The sequence below is a fragment of the Protopterus annectens genome, chromosome 2.part1, assembly GCF_019279795.1.
Source record: "Protopterus annectens isolate FY-2018-M chromosome 2.part1, PAN1.0, whole genome shotgun sequence".
Taxonomy (NCBI): domain Eukaryota; kingdom Metazoa; phylum Chordata; order Ceratodontiformes; family Protopteridae; genus Protopterus; species Protopterus annectens.
The window spans coordinates 1059223751-1059242850 of NC_056729.1; positions in this window are offsets into that span (position 1 = coordinate 1059223751).

Below are 19100 nucleotides of genomic sequence, written 5' to 3' on the forward strand. Positions count from 1 at the left end.
GCTGTAGGATGCCGACATTATTCATATACTATGGGTACGTTTTTACAAAACCTGATGTTGGGACATGTGTCCCATTATTGTTCATAAAATTAATGGTTGCATATTAACATACCTTGTTAAAATGCCATTGTTGGCAGCCTGTTGCCATCATTGTTACTGGCATGCTGTTACAATGATTACTGTTGCTCCATATATGCATGTGTTCTGTTTGCTATGCAACTGTTTCACATCTGTTGTTTTGGGTTAATTGGAACACCCATGCATGCTGTTAAAACTAATATTGAAATGTTTTTTTCATGACTAACCAATATATCTTGGAAACCCTCAACACCATAGCATGTGTGGGAAGGCTGATCCCAGCAGATCCACCTGTCCCACCCCATCTGGCCGAGGAACCGGGCTCCAGCATATCTTGGACCTACTCTAGAACATCATCTTCTGCAGGCCTTGCACCACCTTTGGGTGGAGCCGCCTCGGATGGGACCGTTCCCCCCCGGGCACGGGCGTAGAGACGAGCCTGTCATCCGTCGTCACTTCCAGGGAATGGTGCACAGTGTTATCTGCTCTGAGTTGGGTGGCCAGCTGCATAAGATGGAGGGCTGCCTGGCACACCTTGAGGAGCAGGCTGCCCCTCCTGTCCAGCACCCAGCACAGCCACCATTGGGGCTTTGAAGGTGCATTGCTGACTGCCTGCTGGTGGGGATGCCAGTCCCACTTTATCCATATGGGGGCTCATGCGCCTCTGATTCCCAAACACCCTCTCCGTCCAAGGTGTTTACTCCCCACATGTGTCATACACTGCCCCAGTCTGCTGTCTTTGTCTGTCCCCCTACCCAGCCTACCTCCCCAGATGTAACTACAATCCTTCCTCAGCATCACACTCTCACCTTAAAAAAGGGGCATCTGTCCCAAAAAATATCACCCCATATGCATAGCTGTCCATTTCACACATGTCCACTGGACACATGTAAGACAGTCCAATTGGCTTGGCAACACATTTCTGTTCTCCTCACCCCTCTCTCTGGGGTTTGAGTGTCCAAATTCACCTCCAAATTCCATACAAATGCACAGCTGTTGCTGTGTAAGAAATGGGCAGCTATGGACCTTCCCTATACTCATCCTGCACATCCCTAGCTACCTTTCATATTGTTTTTCCGTTTGCATGCCCCTTTTTTACCACTTTCGTATCACCCATTTTTCTTTTCTTTTAAAGAAATTAGAGCGGGTGTATGCGGGAGTAAGTGAGTTTGCGAGATGCTAAGTGAAGCCAAAATGGCTTAAGCATCTCTATCTCTAATCGTATCTTGGTATCGCTTAGCATCACACAAACCCACACAAAGCCACTTAAAACTGCTTTCGTCACACTGTCTTCATCAGCCACTATTCTACCTAGCAACAAAATATGTGCCAAGTCTCAAACCCAGGACCCTGTATACTACAGTCAGAAAACTGTACCACTACACCATTTGAACTGTAGGAATTTCAGATGCTTTTTCAACCATATCATGCAGTAGAGTCATTCAACAGTAGGGAAAATGGTCTGTGGAATCACTCAGGTTTTGTGTATATATATATATATATATATATATATATATATATATATATAGGTCTACTTCAGAATGCTGACCGTTCAGAATGCCAACTTTCATATGGCCGACACCATATGATCGATATTCCGAAAGACCAACATCCTGAAATAGCACCATTTACCTGCCTGTAAACACAGTAAAACTGTGTTATGCAGGGGGCAAGACCCCTGCACCCCCCACACCACCTGCTACTTAAATATTCTCACTCCGAGATCACACTACAGTGCAGGAAAAGGGAATCTCCCAGTAACACACTGTAGCGGGATCACCACAGTCATTTGTCAGCCTTTCAAACGTTCGCTCATATAATGTCGGCCATATGAGATTCGAACATTTGAAAGTTCGAACAAAGGAAGGGCTCCCATATATATATATATATATATATATATATATATATATATATATATATATATATGTGTGTGTGTGTGTGTGTGTGTGTGTGTGTGTATATATATATATATATATATATATATATATATATATATATATATATATATATATACGTTCATAGGTAGGTACTAGGCTATCTGCCTGAAGGCATTCATCAGCCTAGCCGGAATGTGTTGGCTTTCACCACCCCCTAAATTTAGTTCCTTGTGCCTCTGTCCAGCAGAACCATTGAAGTGATCCCTTGGGTAAAATTTCTGTTTCCCATCCACTCGTCAAGGTTTCTCTTGAAGAGGGTTAGCGAGGAGCTCTGCATAATGTAGACTGGAATCTTGTTCCAGAGCATGGGAAGTCTTTGGGACAGGAATCTATCCCTTCAGCATGTCCTATTTATTGTTGTGATGAGGTTTTGATCCCTGGAGTGTGTGGCTCAAGGGGATGAGGTTTTCTTTAGTTGAAATATGTCCATCAATTCTGGGTTGGACATGGCCTTGTATGTCAGGCAGAGATCACCTCTGAGTAGGCGGTATGCAACCAAGTATAGCTGGAGTTTCTTCATTTGAGCTGCACAGGGCATCTGCTTGTGGCCAGTGATCATCTTGGTGAGGTACTTCTGTGGTCTTTCCAGTTGTTGCAGGTGTCTAGTAAGGTACATCCCAAATGGGGCATTGTACTCTATGATACTTCTGATGAGTGATGAGCAGAGGGGCCCAATGATCTCTTTTGATCTGGATGCAAACCCTTTTGTGATTAGGTGGGCCACATAGAAGGATTTTCTAACCACTTTGGCAATGTGATTATCAAAGGAGAGGTTACTATCTACTTTGGTCCCCAGATCCCTTATTACTTCTTCCGTATTTAGGGGGCTAACACCTATGTGGTAGTTTGTGGGTACTTTGTTTTTTCCAAAGGGGATGACTATGCACTTTTTGGCATTTAGCTTGAGGCCATGGTTTTGACACCAGGTATCTGTCTCATTGAGACCCTTTTGGAGGATGTCTGTGTCAGCCGCAGAGTCATTTATAGCCCCTAGTTTGCAGTCGTCTGCGAACTTGGTCAGTCATAGTCCTCCTGTGCTTGCCTGTACCTCTGAGAAGTATATACCGAACAGGAAGGATCCTAGAACTGAGTCCTGGGGAATGCCACTTGTAACCGGTTTAGAGTCAGACCTAGCTGCCGCAACCCTTACCATGTGGGTTCTGTCCATGAGCCAGTTGGCAACCCATCTCGTGACATAGGGGTTTATGTTCAGACTGGTGAGCTTGTCTATAATACATGAGTGGGGAATGGTGTCAAAGGCATACATACGCACACACACACACACACACATATATATATATATATATATATATATATATATATATATATTATATTATATATATATATATATATATATATATATATATATATATATATATATATATATATATATATATATATATATATATAATGTAGTGCAGTCATACCTCAGAACTATACTGCTCAACCTCTTAGTGCAAGACATCTGGGCAAAGGCTGTCAAAATGGGGGGACAATGGGCCAAAACTAGGGACGTATTTTAAATATTGCTATTGTAAATGTAGAAAGTTGCTAGAGTAACAGGGTTTGTTTCAACATACATTTTCTGAAGGATATGAGGTACAAAACTGAATTGTATGTCATCATTTACTGACAGAAATCATCATCAGAGTGATTTACCAGTGAAACACAAAACATTTGTGGAACAGACCAAAAATATGAGCAATAAACCTGGACATTCTGAAACAATCCACCTAGTTGTCAGGTATGTTCAGAACCCTAGTACAACGAATCTGGATCAAGCCTGACAAAGTGGGGGGAGAAAACCATGAAAATAGGGACATATCTTAAATACTTGAGTAGATAAACTGAAACAGTTGCTGCAGTAACACAGTCTGCTCTAACATATGTTGACTGAAATAGCACAAGTGCAAGACTTAATTGCTTCTCATTAGTTAGTGACTTAAATCCTCACATCACCTCACTGATTTGTCAGAAATACACAATACTTATGGAGACCAGACCAAAGATATGAGCCAGACAACTGAACATCCTACGCATATCTGGACATAACATGACATGAGGGAAACTACACTGAGGTGTTAAGCATCTCACCAAGCACCCTCCAAACTCAGTGGCAGCTGGTGACTTTAAATCAAAGGGGGGCTGCAGGAGACAGCTGAATGGGTGGGGTCAATGGAAAGGGGTGCAGCCAACTAGAAAGGGGAGGAGCTATGCTCAAAACCACAAAAAACTAACTAAATACACTGCCCTGGGTGCCAAACCGTCATTATGAGAGTCCAATCAAGACAAAATGAAGTGTAGAAGAATAAAAATATTTCAGTGCATTGGCTGCATGACAGCTTACTTATTATCTAGATGGAAACAAAAAGGCTGTGAGGCATGAAAAAATAAATTACTTTTTAAATACAGTAATGGAATGCCAGTCAAAATCAAGTATAAGAAAATCAAGCAGCACTCAACTCAAACCACTTCTTGCACTGCAGTTCTAATTATAATTTATATTCAGCTTTATTAAAGTACCAAGTAACATGCTGAAAGTAGAAATCTCTGATGCCCCCCTTGTAAAAATGTTTCTTATCCAAAAAAGACCTGCTGCCTGACAACTATCTACTTGTTTCATGGGGAAAACATGATCAAAGTAAAAAATGAAAAGCAAACAAGAAATAAGCTCAAGATACATTGCTTAAAAGGATTACTGTACAGGTTATGGACCACACGATTGGTATTCTGTTTAGCTTACGGGTAAAGCCTGCAGAGATGACTGGAAGTCTCCAAGTTTAATGAGCTTCTTAAAATAATGTAATCCTGTCCTTTATTACAAATACTGTCATATGCATTTCAATATCCAAGACTTATACATTATCTAGTTAAGTATTCTCTACATGGCAACAACAGAAAGGCCTTCAATGTTGGCAATTCTTTAACAGTATGCTTATTAAAGCTTACTTGCATCTTACAATCTCAGCCAAGCTTACCTGATGGTCATTAAAGTATTGCTACTTAAACACAGAGCAACAGGCACTTTGAGTAATAAGCATAAATCAACAGTACAAAAAATATGACAGAAACCAGACCATTCTGCAAAAATAAAGGACAGACGAAAAGCCGCTGTAGTACTTGTTTCTACCTTGGATGTGGGGGGGGGGGATACTCTGCACATTTACACTGCATAACTACTCCTTGCCTTGCTTCGACACATCCAGAGTCACTACATGAGGGTGCAACAAGTATGTCACAATTTGAAATGTCTCTGGCTGACTGTGATGGCCCTGACACATTTGTCATACCTCTCAACCTCAGAGCAAGAAATCTGGAGAAAGCCATACAAAGAAGTGGGACAAAGACCCAAAAATAAGGACACTTTTTAAGTATTGCTCTTATAAACTTAGAAAGATAATAGAATAGGTCTTGCATTAGTATGTATGAAATCTGAAACTCAAATGTCTGTCATTATTTTCTAACTTCAGTCTTTAATGATTTGTCACTAATTTGCCAAAAAAAACACAATTTTATGAAAAACGAACCAAAAATGTGATGTAAAAATATAAAATAGCCACACAATACAGCTGGGAACCTGTCAAAGAAGGGACACTTTAATATTAGTACTGCTTACTTGAGCAGCTGACAAAATACAAGAATCTACATGCATTTATGAAATAAAAGTAATCTTTAACTCTGATTATTACAGTTATTTCTTAATTGTAAACCCTCCATGTTTTCTTCCAAAATTGCTATTTTGCGGAGGAATTATTAGGGGGAAGAGCAACATTTTGAGCCAAAATCAGGGACAGTTGAGAGGTTTGGCTATGCCTAATTCTATAAAGCAAGTTATTTGCATGTACCTCTCAACCTGTTAATGCAATAAATCTGGACAAGGCCAAATATATTAGGGGAACATATAAACAGTACTAAAAATTGCTCTTGTATGAACTGAGACAGTTGATAGAACAACAGGTCTTACTTTAGCATGCATTTTTCTGAAGGTTATGAAGTCTGAAACTCAGTGTGTCATTATTTAGTGACTTAATTCCTAAATAATTTGCCAGAAAACCACAAATTTTATGACAAACAAACCAAAAATAAGAAGCAAAAATCTATTCATTCTTTGAAAATCTGGACAGTTGGGAGGTATAGTTCAGCTGGGGCTATCTTTAAGTTTGCCGCCCTTCCCCCTCACAAAATTATGGTCGAATGGAGCCTCCCCCTGCAGCCATTCCAATGATCCATTACTTGGCTATTTCACTCCATTTACCATAAACACTAATGTGCATACTGATTTAATTCTAAGATGATTTGGACTTCATTTGAAAGTTTTATTTTGAATTTTACAGCACAAACAGTAAGACATCTGCTAAACAAACTTAGCATTAAAACCTCTTTGCCCTTGAAACTCACATTCATTCAAACAGCATCAAAACCCACATTCAAAGAAAATACATTTTACCAGTGGCAGATAAAGATGAATTCTGGGCTGTTTTCAAATCATAGGCCCCTTGCATATGAAACATACATGTGCTCTTTGATACACCTTCCTATTGCTTTGAACATTTTTCCAGTAAACAATGAAACAAAACGCATGCACCAATAATGACAAAACTGCCCAATTCAGAACATCTTTCCAGTAAACAATGAAACAAAATGCATGCACCCATAATGACAAAACTGCCCAGTTCAGAACATTTCCATCATAAAAGTCTACTCATACTTCTACAATCCACCATTATCAGTAAGTATGCACAATTCTACAGTCCACCATTATCAGTAAATATGCATAATTCTACAGTCCACCATTATCAGTAAATATGCACAATCTCTGAAGTAAAAAGTCATCTAAATAATTCCACATTAAATAAATCTGTAACTAATGAAGAGGTTTCTGCTAGCAAATACCTTTATATTTCATGGTTTCATCGAAAAATAAAGTGTCTGATGCCCCTGAGGAATAAATTGCCTATATTACATTAAAAATGATAAGCTAGTAATATTGCAATAGGAAATGGATGGCAAACTGATAACAGGCTCATAGTTAGTATCTTAACTTTTTCAGTATGGCAGCATTCACCCCTTGTGGGAGTAGAACCAACAACCTTCTGCATCAAAAGCAAGTACACAACCTGTTGTGCTATTAACAATGCAAGCTGACTTAGCATAAGCAGCACTAAACTTCTCTTCCCCTGCAGCTCTCAGCTCCTTGTAAAATCTACTCAATGGTCAACTGCATCTCAACTTTGCAGCACAAGAAATCTGGAAAAAGCCAAATTTATTGGGGGGGGGTCAAAAGCCCCAAAACCAGGGACACATTAAACATTGCTTGTATAATCTTGGAAAGTTGATAGAATAAAATGCTGTGTTACCACCATACATTTTACTGCTAAGGTCCCTGTGCAAAAGAGTCAGAGCAACATACCACTACGCCATATCAGCTGCTTTGTGAAAGAGAGGAAGACTGAAACTTAAATGGCTATCATTTAATGAATTCAGTTCTCACCATAGCTGTCAACCTCTTAGCACAAAACACCTGGACAACCCAGTAATGAGGGAATACAGCCCTCAAACATATTCAGTGAATTCAGTTCTTGCCATAGCTGTCAACCTTAGCACAAAAAACCTGGACAAAGCCAATAATGGGGTAATACAGTCCCAAAAATAAGGACAAATTTCAAATATTCATCTTATAAACTTAGAAAATTGCTAGAATAAAAGGTTGTGTTACTATGTATTTTCTGAAGAATATGAAGTCTGAAATTCAAATGCCTGTCAATTTTACTTCTGACGGAACAAAACCAATTTTCAGCAGAGGCCCAGGGAGAAATACTGCAGACACATGTCTTTGTAAAATGGCAGGACACCAGAGCAAATCCACACAAACACAGGGATGAGATGCAGACTCCACACAGAAGGCACCCCAGCCATGAATCAAACCAGAAAACCTACAGCTGTGATGCAACTATGCTACCACTGCACCATCAAATACTTAAGGAACTAAACATTCAGAAACCTGAAGTCTGAAATTCAAATGCCTGTCAATTTTATTAAACATTTGTTAATCAGGACAGTCTGACTTGGAACAAAAAAACAATTTTCAGCAGAGGCCCAGGAAGAAATAATGCAGACATGTCTTTGTAACATGGGAGGACACAAAATTAAACCCACACAAATACAGGGAGAAGATGCAGACCCCACACAGAAGGCACCCCAGCCAAGAATCAAACCTGAGAACCTGCAAGTCTGAGACAAAAATGCTACCACTGCACCATCAAATATCAAGAATTGCAGCATTTAGAAACCACAGATATTATGAGGAACAGGTCAGATCAAATATGAGGCAAAAATCTGCAATTTTTTTACAAATGGTGGTGGGTAGGGAATTCAGGTCCTTAACACCTGCATACAAGGTACAGAGTTCAAGCCTGAGGTATTCCCTACCACACCATCATGAGTTTGTTCCAGCCACCAGTATATAGCAACTGGGGCATACACACACACACACACACACACACACACACACACACACACACACACCTGGAGTGATGTAGATCCCTTTGTGCCATTAAATCCATAGCTGTTAGAGCACTACAAACCTGCCTGTGCATTACGTCTGTTGGAGCATCAAATCCACCATGTGAGATGTTCTTCCCCCCATGAGACTCCAGCCTGCTGATGTTGGAGTCTGATTTGTTTCCAGCAACAGCCTATGCAGTTACAACTGTGGGATCTCTGCTCTTAAATGTTTCCTAATCTGGACTGCTGCTGAAACAGTCTGCGCATGCTCCAGACTTAATTTTCTTTTTTATCTTTTATTTTCTTTCTTTTTTTTTTCTTTTTTACAGCTGGGGGGTGCTGCAGTCTGGCAGTCCAATAGCACGGGCCGCCCCTGTCCAAACTGTAGTCAGGCTGACACAACACTACCCAAAATCAGCTATGGGGAATTACATATGCATTTGCAAATATATCAGGCACTACAGGGATGTAACAGTAGTGAAAAACAGACACCAATGTGAAGGTGCATACCCACAACCACTTTCACCACAGTCACAGTGACATACTAATAAGCCAAATGAATACTAGAGTATAATGACTGTGTGAACAAAAATATCATGTTTGCCACTCACACACTACCCCTACATATAGTGCCCCAAGTCCCGGTGTAGTAGGAATCCTGAGATGGTATGGGAGATGTCTCAGTCTCCCCTTACAAACATATACAGCCAATAGACCACCAGAAACTGGAGCAGCATGCACAGTCAGATGGAAAAGGAGCCATGACACTTACATCTACCCCCTCCCTACACAGCCCAACTAGCATTTACACACTACACTGCCACACAATCCTGACAGTCTGTTAACAATCGCCAGACATACACAGACCTCTCAAATGTACAGATTCCCACAGAATGTCCAGGCTTTTTCCTCATATATATGGCCTCTACCTCATAACATGTCTGTCTTTCTGCTACATCACTGGGATGATATCAGAAATTAAGGCACTAAATAATGATATACCATAACTATCAACCTCTTATTGCATGACATCTGGACAAAACCTGACATAATTGGGGACAGAGGCCCAAAAATAAGGGCGTATTCGAAATATTGCTGTTATAAACTGACAAACTTGCTGGTGTTACAGGTTTTGTTGTAACATATCTTTTCTGCGGGATATGAAGTCAGAAACACAAATGGGTGTTAGCATTTATGGACTGCAGTCCCCAGAGTATGCTACTGATTTCCCATTGACAAAATCTGTCTGAGGAACAGACCAAATATAAGAGTCAAACCTCTGGTCATTCTGCAGATAGTTGAGAGTTATGTCAACTACATAACACTGTCAGACTTAAAATCATGCAGAAAATCCATGTCCACACAAACCCTGTTAAACTAACATTAATCCAACAGTATAACAGCAATACTTATATTCTGTCCCTAAGTCTGGAACCTTCTTCCACATTTTGTTGGGCTGTATCCACATTTTTTGTTGTAAGGGGTATTTCCAACTACTATCTGTGATGCTGTTGTCCACACAACTACATAATGTCCACCTCACAGGCAAGGAAAAGGGACAATGCCCACATGAAGTACTGAATTATAGGAGTGTGTGACCATGCCATTAGCTATAGGAATGCAACACAGCTGTTCTGCATGCAATTAGCAAGTGGGGGACACCAACTGGTGCACAGGCCGTCACCTGCTCATGAGCATTAAATACAAAAGGCAAGCTGCTGCCTATGCAAAACAGGTCTATACCTTTACATGTGTAGACAGAGAGAGAGAGAGACAGAAACAGAAACCAATGATACATGGAAAAAAAAGGTATGTCAAACAAGTAAGCATGTAATGGAATGCAGTAGGGGGTATGCAATAATGGAAAGTAAGATGTTAAACAAATATGTCTCTACAAGACTCGCTGTACTGATATATTGCTGATCAGCACCTATGGCCATAGCATCTGGGTCTGTCTGTAGTGACATAGATCACAGCTCAGGTCCCTGAGTCACCCCAGGAAAGGATGTCTCACATATGATGACTACTGGAGTGTCCATTGAACAATACTGACTGTGACACTGCTAGGACAGCTAGTGGGATGTCATAAATATCCATATGTTACTAGTGAACACAGCTATGATGCACGTTTGTCTCACAAATCTAAAAGACCTATACAGGGTATGTGCATAGTAAACTACTGTCGCAGACATGTGTGTTGAACTGCATGTGATATACTGACCTCATACCATTCAACTGTCCAGTGTTATGCACACTGACTATATGTGTGCCTCATATATCTAGTCATTTACTCATAGAGTTGTGTTATGTCTGGCAAATCATTGGCAAATCTGTGAAGACTGACATTAGAACATAATAGCATACATATGAGTGTCGGACATCCTCCAGGGTATTTCTGTGAATGCAAAGCCTACTGTGCTATCAACTGACTTAAGTGTGTTATAGCAATACTAATAAAGTGTCACTAATTTGGGGCCATTGCTCCCCATTTATGTGTGTCATCCTCCAGATATCCTGTTGTAACAGGTTGAGAGGTATGCCTGTGCAGCAAGAGTGTAAATACAGTGTGCCATACTGTCATGAAACAGAAATGTATATCAGGTATTACATGTATGTATGAGTAGGTGTAGCTGGAAGCCTCAAAACAACAGACATGAGATGCAAAACATCAGGTAAATAAGCTGTACATGTTGTACATGTTTGTAATCTTAGTTTCTGTGCATCCAGCAGACATACATTTCTACAGCTACTGCTTGTTGCATTGCCCTGACACAGACATGGGTACTAGAATAAACATGATTATCAGGTTGAAAATGGGGAGGTGTCCAACTGTGTTATGACCTTGTGTCCATGCCTATTACAAACAGCTATGTGAGTGCTTACATAGCTGTATGGACTCAGCAATACCTGACTTGTAAAACCTGCCTCTACCAAGGTAGAGTAATCCCCTTTGCTGGACAGCAGCAATACACAAACCACATAATTGGTTGCTATGGTGGCTGTACAGGGTCAAGTATGAGCAGGCACCAACTTGGAAGCAAGTCAACATGTGTCTGAACAAGCATATTAGGTAACAGGTGAATTACTTTAAGGCTAACTATGAGTACAAATGGGACACATCCACCAAGGCCATTCACAAGGCTGTCTTCACATATGTCTTCAGTCTCAGAGGCAACAACCCAACCCATCCCATACTGGTGGTCAATCACACCACATACACACACAGCATAGCTATAGCCAGCCCACTGCAGACAAGTTAAGGGAAAGCATTACCCTCCTGTCCCACCATCAGTATAGGTGGATATGCACAGCACCTGTACCCCTCCCCTCATCATCAGGGAGCAGGTCCATAATGCCTAATCAAAGGCAACAAAAGTAAGTCTCTGTGGGACCTGATAACATCCCTGTCTGCATCCTACATGAACTCAGGCATATGCTCCCAGCTCCATTACACACTGTACGCAAGCAAAGCCTGAGCACCACTGACATCCCATCCGCAAGGAATATGGCCACTGTCATCTCTCTACACAAAGGTGAATGATGAATGGTGGATTATGCAATTTACTGGCCCTCATTGGGGGGAACATGACACATCAGGACCAGGAATGCAATGAAAGCTCATACTGTGCTGATAGATGACAGGGGTATGATGTGGTCGTAAGTGGTGGCTAACGCTAGTCAGTGTTGATGTGCAGGTTATGTAAATAATGTTGACCAATGTTTGAGGTCCTGTGATGTGTTTCCCTGTTTATGTCTTCCAGGTGAAATGCAGCATGCAAGACAGCCAGCATACACTGCAGCTGAAACTGCAGCCATTACCGATATGATAATCCAGCACCATGGGGAGATGTCTGGCCGTAGCCAACAGAATCTGTGGGAGTGGACTGCCTGTGGGATGAGGTTGTCCACAGAGTAAATAACTTGGGCCACCATGGACGCACATACGATCAGCTCAGGCATTGGGCGATTGATCTGATACACCATGCCCAGCAAAGGGCTGCTGCCATGGCCAGGGACCCTACTGCCACAGGTGGGGGTCCTGCTATGCAGGGTTTACTTAAACCAACAGAGTAGCACCTTGCAACCTTGGGGCAGCCACCACATGCCAGCAAAGTCAACACACACAAGTGGTGGAGGTGGGTGGTACCCAGACAAGAGGTGAGGAACATCCAGGTATGGCCCCAGTGCACATCAATTGAATACTGTAGCAGTCATACTGGCTTCCTTAGATTATCTAGATGCATATGTCATGTCAAACTGCATCTGTGGGAGGGGTTTTGTAATGCACACAAGTGCATATCTATGGTGAAGGACAGCAAATTGTGTAGTATCAGAGCTTGTACTGTACATGTGCAGAAAAGTAGCATTCATCTTGTACCAATGCCACATGTAAGTCTGCTGACAATACCTCTCCCCCACAACTACATAGGTACCGCTGCTCTGGATGTGGGACAGCAGCCTGATGCTGGGGAGTATGATATTGTCCTGTTGTGGCTCAACAATACCCCAGGCATTTTAAGGTCATGCATTTTACCATGCATACAACTGTTACTGTTAGCCATATTGCGATATGCGCGTGTTCACTTGTGGTGGGGTTAACTGCATTGCATCAAAGTGTCATCACAAGGATCTATTTGCAGGGGATTGAACATATCTGTAGCATACCTCACAATCTGTCAGTGCAAGAAATCTGGACAAAGACTGACAAAATGGGCAGACAAAGGGCCAAAACTAGGGACATATTTTAAAAGTACTCATACATTGCATATGAAAAATTGTACACGCCCTTGTTAAAATGCCATGCATTTGTGATACACAAAAATGAGACCACAATAAAACATTTCACAACTCTTCCCATCTTTAATGTGACTTATAGCCTGTACAATTCAATTGCAAAACAAACAAATCTGTTAGGGGGAACAAGTATGAAAAATAAAAAATGTACAATAAGCTAGATGCATAAATGTGCACAGCCTGAAGCTAATACTTTGTTGAAGCAGCTTTTGATTTAATTACAGCATTATGTCTTCTTGAGTATACACCTGCCATCAATTACAGAGACTATTTGATTAACAACAAATAATGGTCAGCTGTCCTACTAGACTTTTCCTGACATTTATTCAGTTGCCTGCTACAGCAACAGCCATGGTTCGCAGAGAGCTTACAAAGCATCAAAGGGACCTCATTGTTGAAAGGTATTAGCCCAGAGAAGGGCACACAAACATTTCCATAGCATTGCATATACCATGGAACACAGTGAAAACAGCCATCAAAAGGTGGAGAAAATATAGGACAACAGTGACATTGCAAAGAAGTGGACATCCCTCCAAAGTTGATGAGAAGACATGACCAAAACTGGTCAGGGATGCTGCCAGGAGACCTACAGCAACACCAAAGGAGTTGCAGGAATCTCAGGCAAGTGCTGGTTATGTACTACATGTGACAACACTCTCCCGTATTCTCCATATGTCTTGCCTATGGGGTAGGGTTAGAAGATGGAAGCCTTTTCTCAAACAGAACAACATCCAGGCCTGGCTAAATTTTGAAAAATAATATATAAAGTAAAACTTCACAATAGCGTGTCAGCAACTAGATAATTAAGTAACAGATAAACGCTAAAGATGCTGGATTCCTTAGAAGAAATATGAAGCCAATAAGCTATAATACCACAGGTTTAATATAAAAAAGCAAAATGAATGTTTCAGATTTAGTGCTTTCATCCACTGTAATGTGGACTTCCTCAGAATGTTTTAAATTAATCAATCAACCATTTAAATACAACTTTAGGCACCAAAATTACTGAATTCCTTCATTTAAAAAAGAATACACATAAAATTACATAAACAATACATTTGATTGTGAAAAGCACTCTGCATAATATGCTATACATAATATACTGTGCAATAATTGTGCAACATAAAATATAAAATGTAAATGCATTATATTAGCTCATATGTTTATGAAACTGTTAAAAATTGTGTAAAAATATACTTTTTAACAGTACTGGCAATGGAGTCAAAAGTCAATAATAGTTGTAATAATTATAATAATTACCACAATAATCATTATAATAATAATCATATCTATCTTATTTAATATTAGTGGGAGATACTTGTATTAGCATGTTCCATGAACTATTCAAAAGCAAAATATAAAATATATAAAATAAATAAAATATAAAATAATATAATATGATGTAAAATAAAAATAATAAATAAACATGGACATATACATAAATATGTCTAATTCAGAAATATCATATGAATATGTTATATGTATTGGTATATTAATGCAAAATTTCTATAAATAGTATTGCAATGCAGTCACTAAATGTACGTCCGTAACATGGGTTTAATGGTTATATAGTCATTTAATCCAGGTTCATTTGAGGCATCTGTTAAAATCTGCCATCTGACTTCCTTCTGACCTAAGATGGCTTTGTAGTTACCCCCACTTTTTCCCTGCTTAAGTTGTTCTAATATTTCAAATCTAAAATCATGACTTTCTCCATGTTTAATTATATGCCTGTATAGTGCATTAGTGTTATCTTTTTTCCTTATTGCATATACGTGATCGTAAATTCTCTTTTTAAACATTCTTTCTGTTTTCCCTATGTAGAAGCTTGGACAGGTCATACATTTGGCCATATATATGATGTTCCTGGTATTACAATTACCATACTGAAATGTTACCTTGGTCTTATTTGTATTTTCCAAAGTAATACCCTCCAAACACATACACACATAATGTCAACTGTATGGCCCAGCCTAGGCCTCTGGCAAACCCACACAATGCTCTATGCATATGGTGATACCTCTGCCACATCCATGTCATCCATACCACTGATGCAGGGACATGCTAATATGGTTCTGATGCACAGGATGACTTAAGTACAGTTTAGCTATGTAATGCTATGTAAGGTGCTGTCATATGGCATTTGTGATGGGTACACTTCAGAGTGTGTATACCTTTTCAGTCATGATGCATAATTGGGGTTAGTAACGCTGATTGAATGCAGTCTCACATGCTGTATTCTGTTTTTGTTCTAGGTATCTGTGTGTCAGCAGGATGTCACTCTGCAGACATTGCCAATGAGGTGTATGGCAGAGTGGCAACACATCGACCATGTCATAGCCAAGGTACAGCTGTATATGTACACATTTACCAGGTCTGTGTAACAGTTATTGCATGTGCCACAGAGTTTATAGGGCTGAGGGGTGTATACAGGCAAGTCTATGGTGGTTGACATCAGCAGCTCTTGTAAAGTGAACAGTGGTAAGTGTAGTGGGTGGGACACACCTCAGATTGGTAAACCCATACCCCCAGAGGATATTGTGTCAACCAAACATGCAGAGAATACTGGTCCCACACATGCAGTCACACACACATGCGCAGGATCACAGTTGCCAGTGTTGGGTTTCGAACCCCTACCCATCTAGTTAGTGGTAGTACAGTGTTATGTGGTTACAGCAGGTAGCACAGAACTAATAGTGTGATAAGTGTTCCAAGGTATCTGTACAGTGAATAACATCATGTGCCCTTGTGAGGTATGGCAATGGGGGGTGTACTGGGTGGGAAAGGACTCATAATACTGTCATCTATGGGTCTACACACTCACAAACACTGCTATACACATCAATGCACACACACACACATTTGCCAGTACTGACATTAGCAGCCCTGCCTATCATATTATTCATTCCATACTGTTAGATAGCTGTTGCATGCAGCATGGGTCTTATAGGGCTGAAGAATGTCTACAGATACCTCTACAGTAGATTTGAAAAGTGAGCTTCGTAAAGTGGACCTTGGAACGTATACTGGAAGTACCATGGCCTAAAATTGTAAACCATGGCCACACAATGGATATATTTCTCAATCAACACGCACTTTCAGAACTGAGATTAGAACCCCTACATATCTAGTTATTGCTCCTACAGTGTTAAGCATTTATTTTTATTTTATTTTATTTTATTTTACATTTGTTGACCGGGATAGTCCGACTGGATGCATGTCCATTTTCAGCGGAGGCCCGGGAAGAAAAGCTCCAAGGGTAAGCAGATACAGCATTACATAATACCAGCATTACATATTACAAACAGACTATTTACAGAGATTACATAAGTAAGCAAGTTAAACAAGTTCCACAGGTTACAGTTAATCCTGAGCACAAGTCAGGATTAAATTAAATTACACAGTAAACTGGTTAACAGATTTTTACACATTCTAGAGAGTTATCCAGGCTTGATACATTGACATAGCCAGTTAAGTGACAAATGTTGTTTGAGTCTAGTTTTAAATTGACCTAAGGTGGAAAGTAAGGTAATATCAGCTGGAAGAGAGTTCCAGGATCTACTTACAGAGTTTGCAAAGAGAGAATCACCGGCTGTGTTATTAATTTTGCTAGTCTGAATTAGTAGTTTGTTAGAGGATCAAGCGGTCTAGGATTGTTATAGGGGTGATAATATTTTTAAGTGCAGGAGTATTGTCTGGATTATAGAGGATTTTATAGGCCATAATCAGTTGGTTATACTGGATTAGGCTGGGTAGTTCAAGCCAACCAAGCTGATTTAGATTGATGCAATGATGTGTCCTAAAAGGCAGCCCAGTGGCAAACCTGGCAATGTGGTTGTTGCAAATTGAGAGTTTGTTAAGGACAGTCTTGTTTAAATTCGAGAGTAGAGGGGATGCATACAGAAGGGTTGAAAGAAGGTGAGAGTGAGCTATGGCAATTTTAGCTGGAGGAGTTAGGAAGGCTTTTATTCTGTAAAGTGACCCTAGTTTTTTATTGATGGTTTTGATAGTTTGGTTAACATGTAGGTCAAATTTTAGATTATTGTTTATGATGACACCTAATAGTTTTGTAGATGGGTCAGGGGAGATTATTGTGCCATCATTTGATTTTATGGTAAAGGTGAAAGCGGTAGACCTACGTGTTGGTGAAAATAACAGCGTTTTATTTTTTTGGGATTTAGGATCAGACGATGTTCAGAAAGCCAGTTTTCTATTGTATTAAAGGTGGTCTGGGTAGCTGACCATAACTCTACTGGAGATGTGGCTGAGCAAATCAGAGTAGAGTCATCAGCATATTGGATATAATTGACTTTTGGGATGACAGTATAAAGGTCATTAATGAAGATGGAGAACAGCAAGGGCCCTAGTATAGAGCCTTGTGGTACTCCAAGGGTGTTAGGTAGAAGGTTAGAGAGTTTGTTCTGCCAGAGGACAGCCTGCTGTCGACCATTCAGGTAGGATTGAAACCATTGGAGGGCTCCAGTATCTAGACAGAATGTTTGCAGGGTGTGGATTAAAAGTTGGTGATCAACCATATCGAATGCCTTGGAAAGATCCAAAAAGAGGGCTGAGGATATATAATTATTGTTGCGATTATGGTTTATGGTGTTAGTAAAGGCTTGGAGGGCTGAAGTAGTGCTGTGATGAGGACGGAAGCCATGCTGATTGTCTGCCATAAGGCGATTTTGGATTAGGTGGTGCATGAGTTGTCTATGAATGCATTTTTCCATAATCTTTGCAAGTGGAGGGATTTCTCACACTCACCACAAAGCTTACAGGGTGAAGAGTGTCCCAAGGTAATTTTAAGTTGAACATCACCAGGCCTTGTAAAGTATGGCAATGGGAGGTGTACTGGGTGAGAATGGACTCAAAATACATTAACCTAGAGTTATACACCTGCAAACACAAATACATTCATACACACATTTTCCAGGACCAAGATTATCACCCCTGCCTATCTTGTTGGTCAGTCCACACAGTTACATAGTACTCTTTGTCAGGTGCATTTGCAGCCTCTCCAGGTGTTGCAGGTGTCTAGTGAGGTACATTCCAAATGGGCCATTATACTTGATGATTGTCCTAATGAGGGAAGAGTAGAGGGAGACTATGATCTCTTTCATCCTGGATGCAACACTCTTAGTAATGAGATGTGCCACATAGAAGGACTTTCTGATCACATTGACACTGTGGTGGGCAACAGAGAGGTCGCTGTCAACTTGTGTTCCCAGTTCTCTTATAATGACTTCTGTGTTCAGTGGACTACCATCAGTGTGGTGATTCATGGGAACCAAGTTGTTCCCAAAGGGGATAGCAACACATTTTCTGATATTGAGCTTAAGTCCAGAGTCCTGACAACTGTCGTAGGTTCCAGTGAGGCTATTTTGCAGCATGTCAACATCACTTCAGGAGGTAATAATAGCACCCACTTTGCAGTCGTCTGCAAACATTGTCAGCCAGAGTCCCTTCCTGTTGGGCTGGACCTCAGAGGCATAGATACCAAACACGAGGTGACCCAGGAGCAGACCCTGTGGTACTTCACTCATGACTGGCCAGCATTCTGACATGGAGTCTGCTGTTTTCACACTGTGGGCTCTATCTGTGAGTCAGTTTGCAACCCACCTAGTGATATAGGGGTTGATGCCTAGCTGAGTGTGTTTGTCTATGATTCCTGAGTGGGGAATGGTATCAAAGGATTAGAAGCCCTGCCTATCTTATTTATTCCATGCTGTTACATAGTTATTTCATGTGTCACAGAGCTTATAGGGCTACAGAGTGTCTGCAGTTACC